Below are 17523 nucleotides of genomic sequence, written 5' to 3' on the forward strand. Positions count from 1 at the left end.
TAGAGATGAGTGTACCCGAACAGCAAAGGAAGAACTTTAACTTTCAATAAGAAATTAAGCATATCCTAATCAGTTGACTCACTGCTGCTCTAATAAAGATATCACTGATTTCCTGAATGCAGTGGCAGCTGGTTGTCTTTGAAAGTGATGGAGTAAAATACTTACACTGAACTCCAGCGATCAAGTCTGACTTCTTGTGGGGACTTTGTGGTAGGGTTTTTTTTACCCTGAAAATGGTTTTAAAAAGGGGGTTAAATAGTGCATTTTAAAGCAAAAAAAAACATAGGTTCTATAGGGGCGATGATGAAATATTCCATTACTTTCAGGGTCTGCCTCAGCCCCCTCAGTCATCCTCCTGTCAGTGTCAGGGGAAGCTGGTGATCTGAAGCTGCCATTCATTCATCACTCCATCCACTCATTCATCAATCCAATCCATCCACTCTGCTATCCAATCATGCATTCAGTCACTTTGCCTTTAATCCATTCACACTGCCACGCATCCATCCATATACTTTGCCATCCACCCAAACATTTATTCACTTTGCCATATATCTATTCACCCTAACATCCTTTCATCATCCATCCACTATGACTTCCATTCACAGATCTTTTGGCCCACTCATCCATCACTTTATTCTATCCTCCTTTCAGCTGTCCCTCCACCTATTCATTCACTCAACGATGCATCCCCTTGCTCTGCCATCCTTTCACTTGTCCATCTACCTATCCATTCACTCACACGCCCATCCACCCATCCCTTTACTTTACTATACTTTCATGTGTCCATCCTTCATCATTCACTTCTTCTTTCAACCACTCATTCATCCACATATCCATTCATCCTCCTACTCCTTCATCCCTACTTCCTTTTTTTCACCCTTTTCTTGCAACATTCCTTCTTTCTTTCTTTCCGTGTTCTACTTACCCAGCTGTCGGTTTTCATCGCCCCTGCTTGCTATTTTATTCAGGCTGTATCCTGCATTAAGGATGAGCTTTTGGCTGACGAGTCTTATGCAGAAGTTGCCCATAAAGAACGACAGCCGTACGTGTGGGGGTGGTGAGTGTACATCACATTCAGTGACTATGTGCCAAAATAAATCCTGGGCTGGCCACCAGTGCCATGCAGCCGCCGCCGGCCACAACCAAAATTGTGATGCCTGGGGCAGACCGCTCCCACCGCCTCCACACCCCCCCCCGGCACCCCCCTCTTGTTAACTGCAGTGCACACCGGTGCTGGAATTAACAAGAATACTATCTGACAGGCCCACATTCAGCCCCGCAGCTGCCCACTGTTAGCTAAAGAACTGCAGGGTCAAACACGACGTGTGCTTTCAGATGATTCTGAAACCACACATTGTGTATGACCCTGCATTCCTTTTGCTGATAGTGCGGGGCTGAATGTGCGCCTTTGTTAATTTCAGTGCCCGTATGCACTGCAATAAGCATGAGAACTATTTCAAAGGCGCACATTCAGGCCCGTGGATGCCCACTATTAGCACAGGAAAGTAGTCAAACTCAACGTGTTTTTTCAGAATCATCTGAAAGAACACGTCGCCCTTTAGATTGCCACATTCCTTTTCTTAATAGTGCACTGCGGGGCAGATTGTGGGCCTTTAAAAGTATTCATGTTAATCGCTGCACATGATGGCGCTGTGATTAACATGAATACTTTCACAAAGGCCCACAATCTGCCCCTCAGTGCACTATTAAGAAAAAAAAGGCAGCAGGCGCCACTTGCTCGTAAACCCGAGCCTTTCCTACCCTTACAGGGCATAAGGGAGACACTTTCCTGGCTCGGCTGTGTCTTCTTCTCTCTTGTCTCCAGCTCTGCCTCCAACAATCCGGCAATTACCATTTTTCACACCGCTCACCTTTCGTTTTAAAGCTGTTATGTGTGTGCGCTCTACAATTGGGACACTGCGGGTTATAGGGGAAAAGGGTGGGAAGTAATTTTAATATAATTAATTCGTTTATATGTGTTTATTTATTGTAATTATTTATTAATTTATTGTTAATGAATTATTAATTTGTAATCAATGTTTATTAATTGGTTAATAAAAAATATAATAATGATAATTACTATTATTATTTATTGTTATTGTTAATAAATGTATTGTTAATTAATTATTATTTGGTAAATAATTTGCATTAATTTAATTAATTGTGTTATTCTTTTATGTGTAGCGCATTGTGTGTTTATAGGGGAATATCCAACGCAGCACAGTGATGCTTACTGGAAGCACCTGGTGGGCTAGTTGGCCCCCAGGGTCCCTCTGGATTGAAGGGAAATTATTTCCGTAACTTAAAACATGCCACAGGGCGTGTTTGCACATGTCACCTCAGGCCCCGTCCCCTCCATTCACCACTGTGTAAACATGCCCTGTGGCCGTTCTAAGTTGAGAGATTAAGTCCCCTTGAATCCTAAGGGTCCCTAGGGTCAAACTAGCCCACTAGGTACCTTCAGTAAGCGCCACAGAGCTGTGTTGCAGTAAGGTGTAAAAAGTGACGTGGCCTCTGAACACCTGTCTGCAATGCTACTCCCTGGTGCTTACTGGAGATACCTGTTGAAAGAGAATTATTACCCCAATTTACAACTCGCCACGGGCCGTTTGCACAATGGCTTGAGGTGACATGTCTGGCGTGTTTTAAGTTGGAGAATTAATTCCTCCTAAATCCTGAGGGTCCCTGGGGGCCAACTAGCACACCAGGTACCTCCAGTATGCACCAGAAAGCTGTGTTGCAAAAGGTGTTCAAAGGCCACGCCCCTTTTTACAACACTCTGCAATGCAGCTCTGTGGCACTTATTGGAGGTACCTGTTGGGCTAGTCGGCCCCCAGGGGACTTCAGGTTTGAAGAGGAATTAATTTCCCAACTTAAAACACTCCACAGGACGTGTTTGCACAAATGTCACCTCAGGCCGCACCCCCTCCTTTCAACACTGTGCAAACACGCCGTTTCTAAGTTGGGGGATTAAGTCCCCTTGAATCCTGAGTGTCCCTGGGGTGCATATGGCCCACCAGCTACCTCCATAAAGCGCCACAGAGCTGCATTGAATAGAGGTGTATAAAGAGGCGTGGCCTCAGAACACCTCTCTGCAACACAGCACCCTGGTGCAAACTGAAGATTCCTGGTGTCCTAGTTGGCCCCCAGGGACCCTCAGTATTCAAGGGGAATTCGTTCCCCATCTGCAAATGCGCCAGGGGGTGTGTTTGTAGAGTGCTGAAAGGAGGGGGCGTGGCCTCCGTCATGATGCCGTTCTTCTATTTTATTTATTTCTTTAAGAAGGGGGGCTATGTGCCCCCCCTTCTTTTTCTAATTTATTGGCCCTGGGGACCCCATCCCCCAGGGCATGCCCCCTAATATTTTTTTTAAATAAGAACATTTGAAAGGGAGATGCGAGGCCCCCCTCCTGAGGTCTTAATCGGCCCCAGGGACCCCTTTCCCCGGGCCGGCATTTGTTTTTTACATTATTTATTTATTCATTTTTTATTTTGGGTAGGAGGTCGCGTGGCCCCGCTCCCGGGCCACTTCTAGCTCGGGGACCCCATCCCCCGGGGCTGGCCCTCTTCTCAATCCCCCAACGGTCCTGCCGGCTTCCCACGTCTCTCGAGAGCCTGCATTGCTTTTCCACATGGGGAGCTGCTAAGATGCAGCTTCCCGTGTGGAAAAGTAATTTGGTTTGGATTTTGAAAGAGAGAGCAGGTTTCCCTGCTCTCTCTTTCAAATTCCAAAACAAGTTTGCTATGGCAGGGCGGGAGCCGTGAGGCTCCCGCCCTGCCATAAGAAACTACAATATTGTAGATAAGCCCCAGGGGGTGGCGGTCCCCGGAGCTGGGGGGGGGGCCTTTGAGCCCCCACACAATACAATCAAAAGCCCCAGGGAATGGTGGTCCCCGGGGCTGTGGGGCCCCTTTGCGCCCCCCAACCCAATACTAATAAAGCCCCCGGGATTTGGCCCCCCAGGGGCTTTATATTAACAAAGCGCAGAAACCAGCATTTCATTTTTTTTTATCAGAAGTATTTACGCACCCTGCACAGATTTTGCTGATTTTTAAAATAAATATATTTTTCTTTGGGCCCTGGGGGTCCTTGTGGGACCTCCTAAGCAGGCCTAGGGGGTCAGGGTGCTTCTACCCTGCCCCGTTTTTGCGTTTTGCGCACTTGTTTTCCTGATTTCTTGTGCCTCGGTTCTACCGAGGCACAAGATGGCTGCCAACACTTCCTGGTTTGGAGTGTTGACAGCCAATTAATATGAAGCTTGTGATAGGGAGGGTTCGCGCAGGGTGTGCACTGGTTGCGCGGATCCATGGCAGCCATAGATATCACTATATTTATTCCTTAATTTCTCAAAAACTACTGAACGGATTTGCACCATTTTTAAAAAGTTCGCTTTCTCAGCCAAGCAGTACCTGTTTGCCAATTATGGTGTAATGGTCAGCAGTTTTTGCTATAACAGTGTCTAAAATTTCCTATTGGAAAATTATTTTTTCACCACTATTTTTTTAATTTCTCAGGAATTACTGAACGAATTTACTCCATTCACAAAAAAGGCGCCTTCTGAACCATGGGCTACCTTTTTGCAAAATTTGGTGTAATTCCGTTCAGCAGTTTAGGCTGCAGCCTTGTCTAAAATTTCATATGGGAAATAACATAGGAAGAACGTGTTTTGGGACCCCCTTTTTTCTCAGCCTCTGCTTATGGAATCACAGAGCTAGCCATATGTTTTGAGAATTTCACGAAGATTCGTCAATCGGCGCCAAAGTTATTGCAAATAGAATGTTGTGGATTTCTTATGGAAAATAGGTCTTAACTATAACTATCTACTGGCGACCGCCAGTAGGTAATATATATATATTACATTTTATATTACCTACTGGCGGTCGCCAGTAGGTATATATAGTTAGGATTTTTTCTCTATGGGATTTTTGAAAATTCTATGTCTAATAACTTTGGCGTTTGTGGACGGAATTGGCTGAAATTTTCAGGAAAATGGCACATTTTGTTTCTGAGCAGCCCTTGAAAATTTGGGGGGGGTTCGTCAAGGGGGGGCCGAGAAAAAAGGGGGGTCCCAAAACGTGTTTTTAACATTGAGTTTTCCATAGGGCGGTTGGCCTCACTTTTAGCCCGAACGGCTGAATGGATTTGCACGAAACTTGGCAAAATTGTAGGGACTGGTAGCCCGATGTGCCTTTTGTAGGTCTCAATATATGTGCTCCAGTGGATTTTGAGAAATTAACGTTTAAAAAAAGATATATATCTGTAACAGCGGACCGGGAAGCGTCCCAGGACGCGTACTTTTCGCGCAACGGAGCTTTGTGAAGCGAAGCTGATTGGTTCTCTGGCGTCTGTCAACATTCCAAAAAGTCCGTAGCGGCCGCCATCTTGTCTCTCGGTAGGATCGAGAGACAAGAGGAGGCCAAAACAAAGGGGGAAATAACCATAAGGGGGCATAGTAGATCCTCGCTGACCCCCTAGGTTTGATGTGGAGGTTTTAAAAGGGCCCCGCGGGGCAAAAAAAATAATAATAATAATAATCGAACGGCTGAATGGATTTGCACGAAACTTGGCAAAATATTAGGGACTGGTAGCCCGATGTGCCTTTGCTAGGTCTCAATATATGTGCTCCAGTGGATTTTGAGAAATTAACGTTCAAAAAAAGATATATATCTGTAACAGCGCTCCGCTTCGCGTAACGGAGGTTTGCGAAGCTGATTGGTCATTCTGTCACTGGGCTATAGTTGGGCTACATCTGGCTGATATTTGGGCTACATTTGTTTTTTTGTGTGTCTGGCGGCCATCTTTGGGCTACATTGGGCTACATTGGGCTTCATTGGGCTACATTGGGCTACATTTGGGCTCCAACATATATATAGGCCAATGTAGCCCAATATATATTTTTCAAAGTTAATTTTCGTAAAAACCACTGGAGCATATATCTTGAGACATAGCAAAGGCACATCGGGCTACCAGTCCCTACAATTTTGCCAAGTTTCGTGGAAATCCATTCAGCCGTTCGAGCTAAAAGTGAGTCCAACCGCCCTATGGAAATGAAGGAAATGAATGGGTAATTTGTAATTAGCAAATAGCTAATCGCAAACTAGGAATGGTAAAGAATCGCTATTTATTCCTTAAAGTTCGCTATTTAGGAAATGCAAAAAACTTTGATGATACATATGGCGGTTCATCTCTAACAAGATAAGAAGCATAGGGATACATTTATGATGACTGGCGCATCACCAGGGATGTGTTAGTCATTCTGTGCCGCTGTTCCGTCACCTATGGTGTGCTGCATTTACAATGCGGCGCATCATGGGGCAAAAACAGCACAGATGCGTGATGTATCTGTGCCGTAAAGGTGGCGCATTGCTGGAGTTGTATCGCAAGTGTGATGAAGCTCCAGCAAGGGTCGGGGGTGCCCCTGTCGCAGGGTTTCTGTTCTCACACAGAACTGTGGACAGAGGATTGGAACCTCGGCGAATTAGGGTGTCCCAAAACTCACGTTAGTAATCAAAAACTCCTTAGCAAGCTAGGTACAGTGTCACATTGGATATAACAAACTCTCAATGTTTAGACAATCCAGAATATGAACTTATAGTACCTCAGGATACGTGGAACTCATGAACAGTCGGTCGTTATATATTTCTTAGAAACCAGAACATGGAGTTAAGAAGAACACATGTGTATTTGAAATGTTTATTTACTAATGCCGTCTTCTCAGGCGTAGTATCTTAGATAATACAAGTACACATATTATCAGTAGCAAAATTACCAGCATAGTTACTAGTACATAAAAAGCGAATGGTGATAGTATGTTAACATGCTGTAAATGAATAAGAGTTAGCAACACTTATAAGCAGCCGCGGGCCGTGGAGGGAGTTACGGTGAGGCAGGGAGGCGGGGAGGGGGAGAAGCAGGGTGGAGAATACAAGTACACATATTATCAGTAGCAAAATTACCAGCATAGTTACTAGTACATAAAAAGCGAATGGTGACAGTATGTTAACATGCTGTAAATGAATAAGAGTTAGCAACACTTATAAGCAGCCGCGGGCCGTGGAGGGAGTTACGGTGGGGCAGGGAGGCGGGGAGGGGGAGGGGCAGGGTAGAGAGGGCTCCACCCTGCTTCTCCCCCTCCCCGCCTCCCTGCCTCACCGTAACTCCCTCCACGGCCCGCGGCTGCTTATATCTCACCCTCCCTAATACACATATTATATTATTTGCTAAGAAGGTCTCTTTGTGTTGGTTTAGGGCGTGCCCATACTTTAGTGTCTTAGATTTGAAGGAATCACATCAGCATACACCAGCTCTCTCTTCATGTGAACCGCATCAACTGTTGTGTATGTGTGTTCGGCAAAGCAATATAAAACCCGCCTCATGCCCAGAATTGGCAGAAGTTGCACTTATGTTATGAGTATGAAGTCGTGGAGATCAGACCTCATAACAATTCTGTATCGTGTTGTTCTTGAAACTTTAGCACTCGCTGTACAGATATAGTTTAACAAGCAAAGCAGATAGTAGAGCAATAACATATTATTCTCATGTAAACCACGATGAACTACTAGGTGGAAAGCTAAAGCAACAACTAAGTGTCGTGTGCAGAAGTTGCAAAAAAGGAAAAATGGCGTTTAAACCGGTAATGAGCCCATGCTAACTTAACACGGTGTAAAGATATCCAGGACCTAGATGACACCTCCCCATGATCCGGAAACGAACTGAATAAGATAATAGAAGTGCCATCTCATGAGAGCAGATTGCAAGTTTATATGTGGACGGTCCGCAAGGTAAAGCATTAAAAACTAGGAAAATTTAATGCTAAAGAAAAATAAAACAGCCAAGTACTTTATCGAGTCTTAAGCCAATAGGCAAGGTAAATAATAAAAACTTGACAAATAAGTCAATGAATTGTCAATGAAATGCTAGTACTCAGCATATCAAACATGAAAAAGGTCTATGACATAACTGTGTATGCAAAATAAGCTGCAACAGCCTCCAATAGGAAGTCACCGTCTTCATCCGAAAACAGTTCAGCCATCCAATTTAAAAGCGGAAAAGAACATACGTGCTCTCCCAGCACCGGATGCTCTATCACCATCAGAGGACAGCTCGGTGGGTTTTCAAGAAAGCTCTGTTCCAAGAAAGACTGTGCTGCCGCCAATAAATTCCAGGGACCAATTAGTCCATGCATCAATGCCACAGCCATAATCCTTTCGCCAGGACAAACCAACTCGTGAGTAATGATAGGAGTCATCAGCTGATTAAAGTCGACGTCAGGAGAAACCGGTCCGCAGAGACACAAATCAATGGCCCAATCGAAATCACAGGTCAGGCAGTGAAATACAGGCTGGACACAGGTGAAGTAGGAGAATCGAAAAGATAATCCATATGCCGTGCTTAATATCGCCAACGGCATTGTGCCATAATATTCTAGCATGCGATTGCGGAACAGTGTCAGCAGCTGCAGGGTGGGAGGTTGCATAGGAGGGACATCCATATTTAAAAATGTAAAAAAGCACAAGAGCGTCCGCTGGTAATGCAAGTAAAAATGCCAATCCACGAAGCAGAGTGGAGAAAATAGAATGAAAGTAAGCAGGGATGACTCCAAAGATTTTCTCAAATGAAGTCACGAGACCACTGGTAACAACTTTAAAAAAGTGCGCCAGGGCCTTTGTGGAGGATGCGTTAAAGATAGTCTGAACCATCTTGCTGAAATTGAAAGGCAAATCTGAATTGAAAAGGGTCTGCACCTCTGTACGGGTGTTCGCTATGTGAAGCACGAAAGTTTCACGGGCCGAACTCAAGGCCACCTCTCTCTGAGACAAAAGAGCTCTTATTCTTGCCATGCCATTGAAATCTCTCCCAAGGTTGGTATTTGTGGCCAGATTGAAAACTCCCTATGTTCATGTGTGGGAGAAAATAGAACATTTCTGCAGCAAATAACCCGTTCACTTACTGTTACGATAAAAGGAATACTTTTAATTAACTCAGAACAATCTTCATTATTGAGCATCAAATAACTACCATTTTCCAACAACTTGAACGTGGGGATGATAGCAGGAACTGGCGTGCCTTGCAACACGCAAGCCATATTTGGTCGGTGTTTGTTGCATGAACCGTGTAACTGTATGTGCCTACACATTAGTGAATGATCTGGCGTCTCAGTGCATTCCGCTCCATTCAGATAAACTTCTTGATCATCTTTGAAACATCTGTATGTGTATGGAAGCGACCAGACCTCATGAAGAAAAGCACTACCTAAAGGTTCATAACGACCTATTGGTATATATTTCATACAATTTGAAAACTTATATAAAGCAAAAGGCAGCGTTATTAAACCGTGGATAAGGCACGTTGCCAAAAAACCCGCAATCCTCTGCTGATGATGTTACTGAGCATGTCATGAATGATGTAATATGTGACATCATCAGCAGTGGATTACGGGTAATAGTATCTCTAGTTTACTCCCCTATAGCTGTCTTTCTTTTAACATAAGTGTCTGTTTCCTTCCCTTATACTTACTGTTTTTGGTTCGCTTCCGGTTCGCGTACCGGCGAGCGAACTGGGAAGCGAACTAAGAGAAATAGAGGTTGGCACAGTTCCAAATATTGTACCAATTTTTTAATAACGGGGAGGTAGTTCTGAAAAGAACTTTTTTTTTATTGTTTTTGTTGTTTTATATTTTTTTTATTTTTTTTCAGAACATTTTTTTACTTTTTTTGAATTTTTCTGAACAGTTTTATATTTTTGGGGGGTTTTCTTGGAGGGGGCAATGAAAACGATTTATTGTAAAGGGCTCAACAGGAGCAACAAAACAAAAACAAAGTATTTATTATTTTGGGCGTTTCGTACAAACTTGCATATGATAGTCAATAGCTCTGTTGATCAGAGTGATGCTTCTTTCTCCGTAGCAAATGAATCCATCGCAAAATACGCAGATGTGTTTTACTTCACCAAATCTCATTTGTATATTTGGCACCATCTCCCTGCCCTCTGGTCCCGTTACTTCCGGTACAACAGATCTTCTGGCCATAATAGGGAGATTATCTAGGTCGTTCCGAAACTGTGCAGCACTGTAGTTGTTAGGATGCCACCTAGTCATATGGCGATGCATTGTGTAGTTTCCGAAACTGTATTTTTTCTCGGTTCCTCTGGACAGTCTATCTTGACATATAAGGCAAGTTACGTATCTTGCATTTACTTTTTTCTGACCTTTGGGAATTTTAAAAAATTGCCAAATGAAGTTTTCTTTCCGGTGAGACGTCCTGGGTTCCTCAGGCAAAAACTGCCTCTCTTCCTGCTCTTCCTCGTCTTCCTCTTCTTCCTCTTCTTGCTGAATTATAACTTGAGCAGGTGGTCCACTCTTCCTTGGATGTGGTGGAGGTGGTGGGGAAGCACCAGCTGAAGCTACTAAAGAAGCCATTGCTCAGTGATCACAAAGGGTCTTTCTATCACAATGATGAAAGTCAGAGTGAGGAAAGAAGGAGGGATTTTCATCATTTGGGAAAAACAAGAGTTCTCAACCAATCAAAAGTGTTCATTTTAGATTATATGACCTAGTCTTACATCATTAGGAAACCAAAAGTGAAATGAACCAATGAAAAGTGTTATTACCAAGTCACATGACTTGCTGTGTTTACGTTAAGCGCTTTGCAGGGCCTCCCGGTTTGCTTCCAGAAACCTGCGCTTTGCGACTCGCTTCGCGTACCAGTTCGCTAACGTAGCACGTCATATGACGTATCACGCGACAACGTGAAACGTCATGCGGACGGGAGGCGTCACGATGTTGTTTTCTAACGCGGCACTTGCGGTAAAGAAACGTTTACCGGCTCGCGGTCTATTTCGCGGCATCAAGGTCAGCTAACGGGAAGCTTCCCGATTCGCGAAGCGGGAACGAAGAAAAAAAAATATTTTAAAAAAAAATTATTCATAAACATATAAAATATATTTTTGGATTTAAAGAAGAATACATTTTACAGCTACAGATATTAGCTGTTAAAAAACCAATGAAATTCACTGAAAAAACCATAGGTTATAGACCATATATAGTTAGGAATTAGCATTTACAAAACCTTGAAAATTCACTGAAAAAACCATAGGTTATAGACCATATATAGTTAGGAATTAGCATTTAGAAAACCTTATTTTACTCACACAAAACCATTGAAATTCCATATATAGTTAGTTGCACTAACTATATATCGCGCACCCGCAATCCACTGCTGATGATGTCACATATTACATCATTCATGACATGGTCAGTGACATCACTGATGACATCTCAAATGACATCACTGATGACATCACTGATGACATCTCAAATGACATCACTGATGACATCATGACACACCAATACCAGTTACTACATACGCACTCACTGATTCCTACGTCTACACACACATTCACTCATTCACCCATACAATAACTCATACATACAGTCACTTATTATTACAACACTATCATATGCACTCATACACCTATGCAGACAGTCACACACTGCCACTCATCCATGGAGTTACTCACACACCAAGTCAGTCCTGTAAAGAATCAATCACACTTCCATTTCTTCATCTATACAGTTAAACACAGAACACCATACTTCAGTGACATCACTGATGACATCACTAATGACATCTGAAATGACATCACTGATGACATCTCAAATGACATCACTGATGACATCATGACACACCAATACCAGTTACTACATACGCACTCACTGATTCGTACGTCTACACACACATTCACTCATTCACCCATACAATTACTCATACATACAGTCAGTTATTATTAGAACACTATCATATGCACTCATACACCTAGTCAGTCCTGTGAAGAATCAATCACACTTCGATTTCCTCATCTATAGTTAAACACAGAACACCATACTTTTCACACATATACTAACACATACTTACTCTCTTATACAATCACTGATACAAGTACACATTGATATGCACAGAGTCACACACCTCCCAGCCAGCCACACACACACTCAGTCTTCCATACATCCAGTCATTCTTCAATATGTAAAACGTATTTAAACTTTACAAAAACACACAGACACTAGATGATGTCATCAGTGATGTCATTTGAGATGTCATCAGTGATGTCATCAGTGATGTCACTGACCATGTCATGAATGATGTAATATGTGACATCATCAGCAGTGGATTGCGGGTGCGCGATATATAGTTAGTGCAACTAACTATATATGGAATTTCAATGGTTTTGTGTGAGTAAAATAAGGTTTTCTAAATGCTAATTCCTAACTATATATGGTCTATAACCTATGGTTTTTTCAGTGAATTTTCAAGGTTTTGTAAATGCTAATTCCTAACTATATATGGTCTATAACCTATGGTTTTTTCAGTGAATATATATATATATATATATATATATGTTTACATTTTTAGATTACATTTATTTATTATAATCTGTGTTTATTTACAAATAAATCTAAATAATGTTTTTAAGTGAAACTTATTATTTATTTTACATTATGATATTTTCTACATCGATATTTGTGAAAAAAAACTTGAAATTTTGTACTTACAATTATGAAGATGGAACGTCGATATTATTTAGAACGATATTTTTGTTCTGATACTTTGGTAACTCGATATTGTGGTTGTCGATATTCTATCAGTGATCCACTTACCTTATCAATATTCATGATGTAGGTGTCAAATTGGGACTAACTGTGATTAGATACCTTTACAAGGATGGAGGCCTGCTGGGACAGTAGACCACAACCTCTGTGATCACTTCTTAAATTAAATCAACTTTTTTTTAAGTACATCCTATTTTTCTCAAATGAAACAGGGCTACATTTCTTTATTTATAATTCTTCTAAAAGTAGCAGTGGTTCAATGGACCTCTGCTTTCTCCCAAGCAAACGTTTTTTCAAAACTCTCACTCACCTGTGGCTGGTTGGGCCCCTCGGAGTGCCATATGATGGAGCTTTGGGTGATTGAAAGTTGGTGACCTAGTGGGGCTAAAAGGTCAAAGCTTCCAACCTTGATGCCAGCTATTGATCCATTGGGAAATGTAACCCAGTTTAGAATGTCATACTGTGCAGGCATGTCAAAGGATATGTTCTTCCCAGTCGGTGTCTTAAAGTGTGTCTTCATAAGGAACTTGTTCAGCTGTTAAAAGAACAAAATACTCATCAATTAGAAAAGGTGTAGAATCATTGGTTGAAACATTTTTTAGTAGCTTGGATGTGCAGGAAGGGAGGTGCACGATTAAAACTCAAATAGTTTATCCCAGTAATCACATGCGATGAAAGACATTTCTATTCATGCTCTATCTCTTCTTAATACAGTGAATCTTCTCGAAAGAGTTTTAAAGTATGTGACATTTAAAGAAATCAACTCTAATAGAAATGCAAATTTGCAGCACCTTCTAGGGTGTGATGTGACCCCACATGCTTTTGTGCAATAATTTACTGCTGATAACCCCTGATGTCTAGTATCATCCTCCAGCCGATGGAAGTGATGTACCAACAAAGGGGTAACAATGTACCCCAGGGTGCTGTTGTATGTATGCCCTGTGGGGTTTGCCCTCTGAGTGTGGATCACAGCACAGAAACCAGACCTGGGGCAAGGATGAGAGAGTCTTTGAGGTGTAGGGCCCATGGACGACTTCAAGAGGAGAAATCAGACTGACCATACCTGGATGCAAGGAAACGTTTCTTGTGCAACCTGCAACTTTTAATAGGATGTCATTCACATAAGACACTGTGTGATGCACAACACATACTAAAACAGACACAGGGCACATACTCAGGGGACAGTGAAGGACACAATGCAAGTGTGAGCACAGTTATGCATGTAGTATTTAAGTAACATGAATGGACCACTGTACAGAGTGAAACAGAAATGTGCTTTCATGGAGGGCTGAACAGATTGTACTTGAGAAGCAGGAAAAATCCTCCTGGGTCCCTGATTTACAAATAAGCCCCCACCCATGGCCACGGCGTGTCTTCCCATGGCGTAGTGTATGGGGTTCTGAGCCATCCTCCAGGTAATTTTTGGTCACTTTGACTGCACCCCTAGAGACTGGAGCTCCACTGTGGAAGGAATAACCCACATAAAGCAGCATTGGTAGATAAAAGATGATCAGTTCACTAGGGGCTAAGCACATGGAATGACTACCCAAAGACAGGTGAATAATGAAGATTGGTGTAGAGCAGTGGTTTCCAAACTTTTGACTCCTGAGGACCCCCATTGAGTCACCACTAGAAGCTGGGGACCCCCAATCAATTTGTAGGAATTACATTTCAAACATTAAAATATTAATTAGAAAAAATAACACGTGAGTGCACACAAAACAAATACTCAAATTACTAAGGATTTTAGGGGCATATTTACAAACCCCTATCACCATGGGAACATCACTTTTTGCGACGTTTCCCTGGCGATAGGGGCTTCACCTTATTTACAAGGCAGAGTTAAGCCATATAACATGGCTTAACGCTGCCTTGTAAATAAGACCCCCTTTCACCTAATGCTTAGCGTGAAAGGGGTGGGCAGTGGGTGTTGCGGTGGGCGTTTTCCCTGTGACACCCATTGATTTTGACGCTGCCCCCTATTTACCAAGGCAGCATAAATGGGAGGCAGCTCCAAAATTAAAACCAGGGAAAACCGGCAAATCAACAAAAATGACATTTTGTAACTTCCATGTGTGCTGCATTAAGCAGCACACATAGAAGTGACAAAACAACATTTCAAGATGTTTTATGTGCAGGAAGGGGGACATTCCTGTACATAAACAATCTTTCCCTGTTAAGTGTAGAGCCAGCACAGGGGAACGCAGGGCTGCACCATATTCTGAAGTGGCGGGGTGTGTTGTTAAGTCATAGGGGCTAACGACACTCTCCACCACTTCTGTTGTATTTATAAATTGAAAGAATTGGCAAGAAAACGAAAAAAGTTAATGGAAAGGTTGGCGCTGCATCTCCGTGATTAACTTTTCAATGGTTGGTTATTTCGCAATACGATGCTTCTGCTCCTGCCAGGGCCAGACTGGAAACCCAAAGCAGCCTTGGCAAATGATTTCAAACCAGTCCCCATACGGTGCACACCAAGTGCAGTGAGTGAACCTGGCCACTACAAAGTGGGCTTTGGGAGGCTCCCCCCCCCCCAAAAAAAAAATGTAGGAAACAATGGTGCATTCTACAACAGTTCAGTTCATATGTCTTTATTTCGAATTTTGTCATCATAAAAGACATACATGATAAAATACAATTGTTATAAAAGATAAAAGCAGGGATAACGCTAAAAACAACAAAATAGATATATATATATATATACACGTGGCCAATACATGATATCAAAATTTGTAAGAAGAAAGAGTATAAAAATACATAGGGCGATCAAGATAACAAGGCTACTTAGAACCAACCGGGTGGTTTACTCTTTGTTCCTAATAATCCACACCCATCCCAAAAACTTCGCAACCGCAATTACGATAGTTTCACTAGTCTCCGTTCTCATAATCCTTAGAGCTTCCAGCCCAACCCTGGTACCCATGTTACGACAAATGGGTTTGAGCCATTTTGCCCATGGTGCTACATACGCCGAGCATTCAAAAAATATATGCCCGACGGATTCCACGCAAGTGGGGCACCAACGGCAAAATACACCCTCCTGGCCCCTCCACCTTTTGGTAAATAATCTAGTGGGAAGCGAACCGACCCTTAGCTGGTGGAACAGTTTCCTGTCGCTGGGCTTAGTGATGGTATACCAATAATCCTCCAAGAAAGGATAGAGTTTATGCTCCAGAAACCGACCAGACAGGGAGGTTGCAAGTGTTTGGCCGATCTGCTTCTGACGAACAACCGACCAGTACAGGCTTTTAAATACTTTCTTGGGAGGAAAACGGCCATTTTCGGGGTCAGTCCACAAATTGCTCAAGCCCATGGTCTCCAAGAGGAGTCTAACCTGTTTAAACCAGTTGATATAACCCGACCCCATAATGGACCTAACATCCAGAATAGATTTTGCAAAAAGAGCCAATTCAGGGGTTGTCCAGATCCTCCTCCAGAGAGCCACTGGCTTGAAATGAGCTAAATCATCAATGGAATGACTACCCAAATGCATTAATAGTGGAATAATAGGGCTAGAACTGTGGAGGCCAGTTAACTTTCTAAGGAATTTGTTAAGGACTTTAACCAGGGGTGAAAGGTCCGCAAAACCCCAGAGGTCCGCTCCGTACAAAATCGCTGAACCTATCCTGAGGTTAAAATTTTTTAATGCGGGATCAATCCTTTTCGTCTGCGAAGATCTCTGCTCTTTAACCAGACACCCTGAGAGCTGGGCAAACTTGAGAGAAAGGGAATCGATCTGGGGACTCCATCTCACTTTACTTTCTAGGACAATCCACAAATAGGTCATAACATTGGTTTGTTCTAATTCAATGTTATTCATGGTGACATGGCCCACCCCGCGTCTGCCTTTTGTAAGGACCATGAACTTTGTTTTAGATACATTTACCTGGAGGTCATGGTCGAGGCAGAATTCCTCAAATTTATTTAATGCCGCCTGCAGGCCCACCTGTGTCTGCGAAAGAAGGAGGGTGTCATCCGCAAACATTAGTAACGGATATTTTGTGCCACCTAATGAGGGGGCGTCTGTCGGGAAGGCTGAGAAGTAGCGCACTACCCTGTTTATGTACAACAGAAACAGGGTCAGCGCTACAACGCAGCCCTGCCTGACGCCGCATGACACTGGAAACCTATTGGTGACCTGCCCTTGTTTGCCCCAGCGGACCTGTGCGAAATTCCCCTTGTGTAAATTAATTACAAAAGACAGAAGCTCCAGTGGCATCCCCATATCTCTGAGGGCCCCCCACAGCTTGCCCCTAGGTACAAGATCGAATGCTGACTTAAGGTCAACAAAGGCGGCATAGATGGTACCGCCACCCAAACTAACTACTTTCCAGTAGATTAGTAAAAACCTAAGGACCTGCTCAATCGTAATTATGCAGGATCTAAATCCTGCCTGCAGGGGCAAAAGTATGTTCTCATGCTCTATCCAGCTCTGTATTCTGGCCAGGACCTTTCTAGCAACCACTTTTTGTATGGAGTCGATCAGACTGATCGGTCGATAATTCCCCGGGATGGATCGATCCCCCTTCTTGTGGATGGGCAGAATCTCTGCACCACGCCACGAGTCCGGATACTAGCCCCCCTGGCTATTGCATTTCCCAAAAACACAATATACGGAATCCAGTTGGTTTGATCGGATTTAAAAACATCAACTGGGACGCAATCCATTCCCGGGGCCTTACCACATGAGATCTTTTCCAGGGCTGCCTCGACCTCCTTACAATCAAAGGTAATTGCTTTAGTGTTCCACTCTGGACCAAAGCCATGTAGGGGGTCAACGTTGTTTGAGACCATCCCAGAGAACTGGGACTCGTAATGCTCCACCCAGATCTCACAGGGAACATGGTTAGTGGGGATCTGAGATTGTTGGGAGTTGCTTTATTTAACTATGTGCCAGAATTTGGTTAGATTTTTCT

This window comes from Lissotriton helveticus, chromosome 4_1 (assembly GCF_964261635.1).
Source record: "Lissotriton helveticus chromosome 4_1, aLisHel1.1, whole genome shotgun sequence".
NCBI lineage: Eukaryota > Metazoa > Chordata > Amphibia > Caudata > Salamandridae > Lissotriton > Lissotriton helveticus.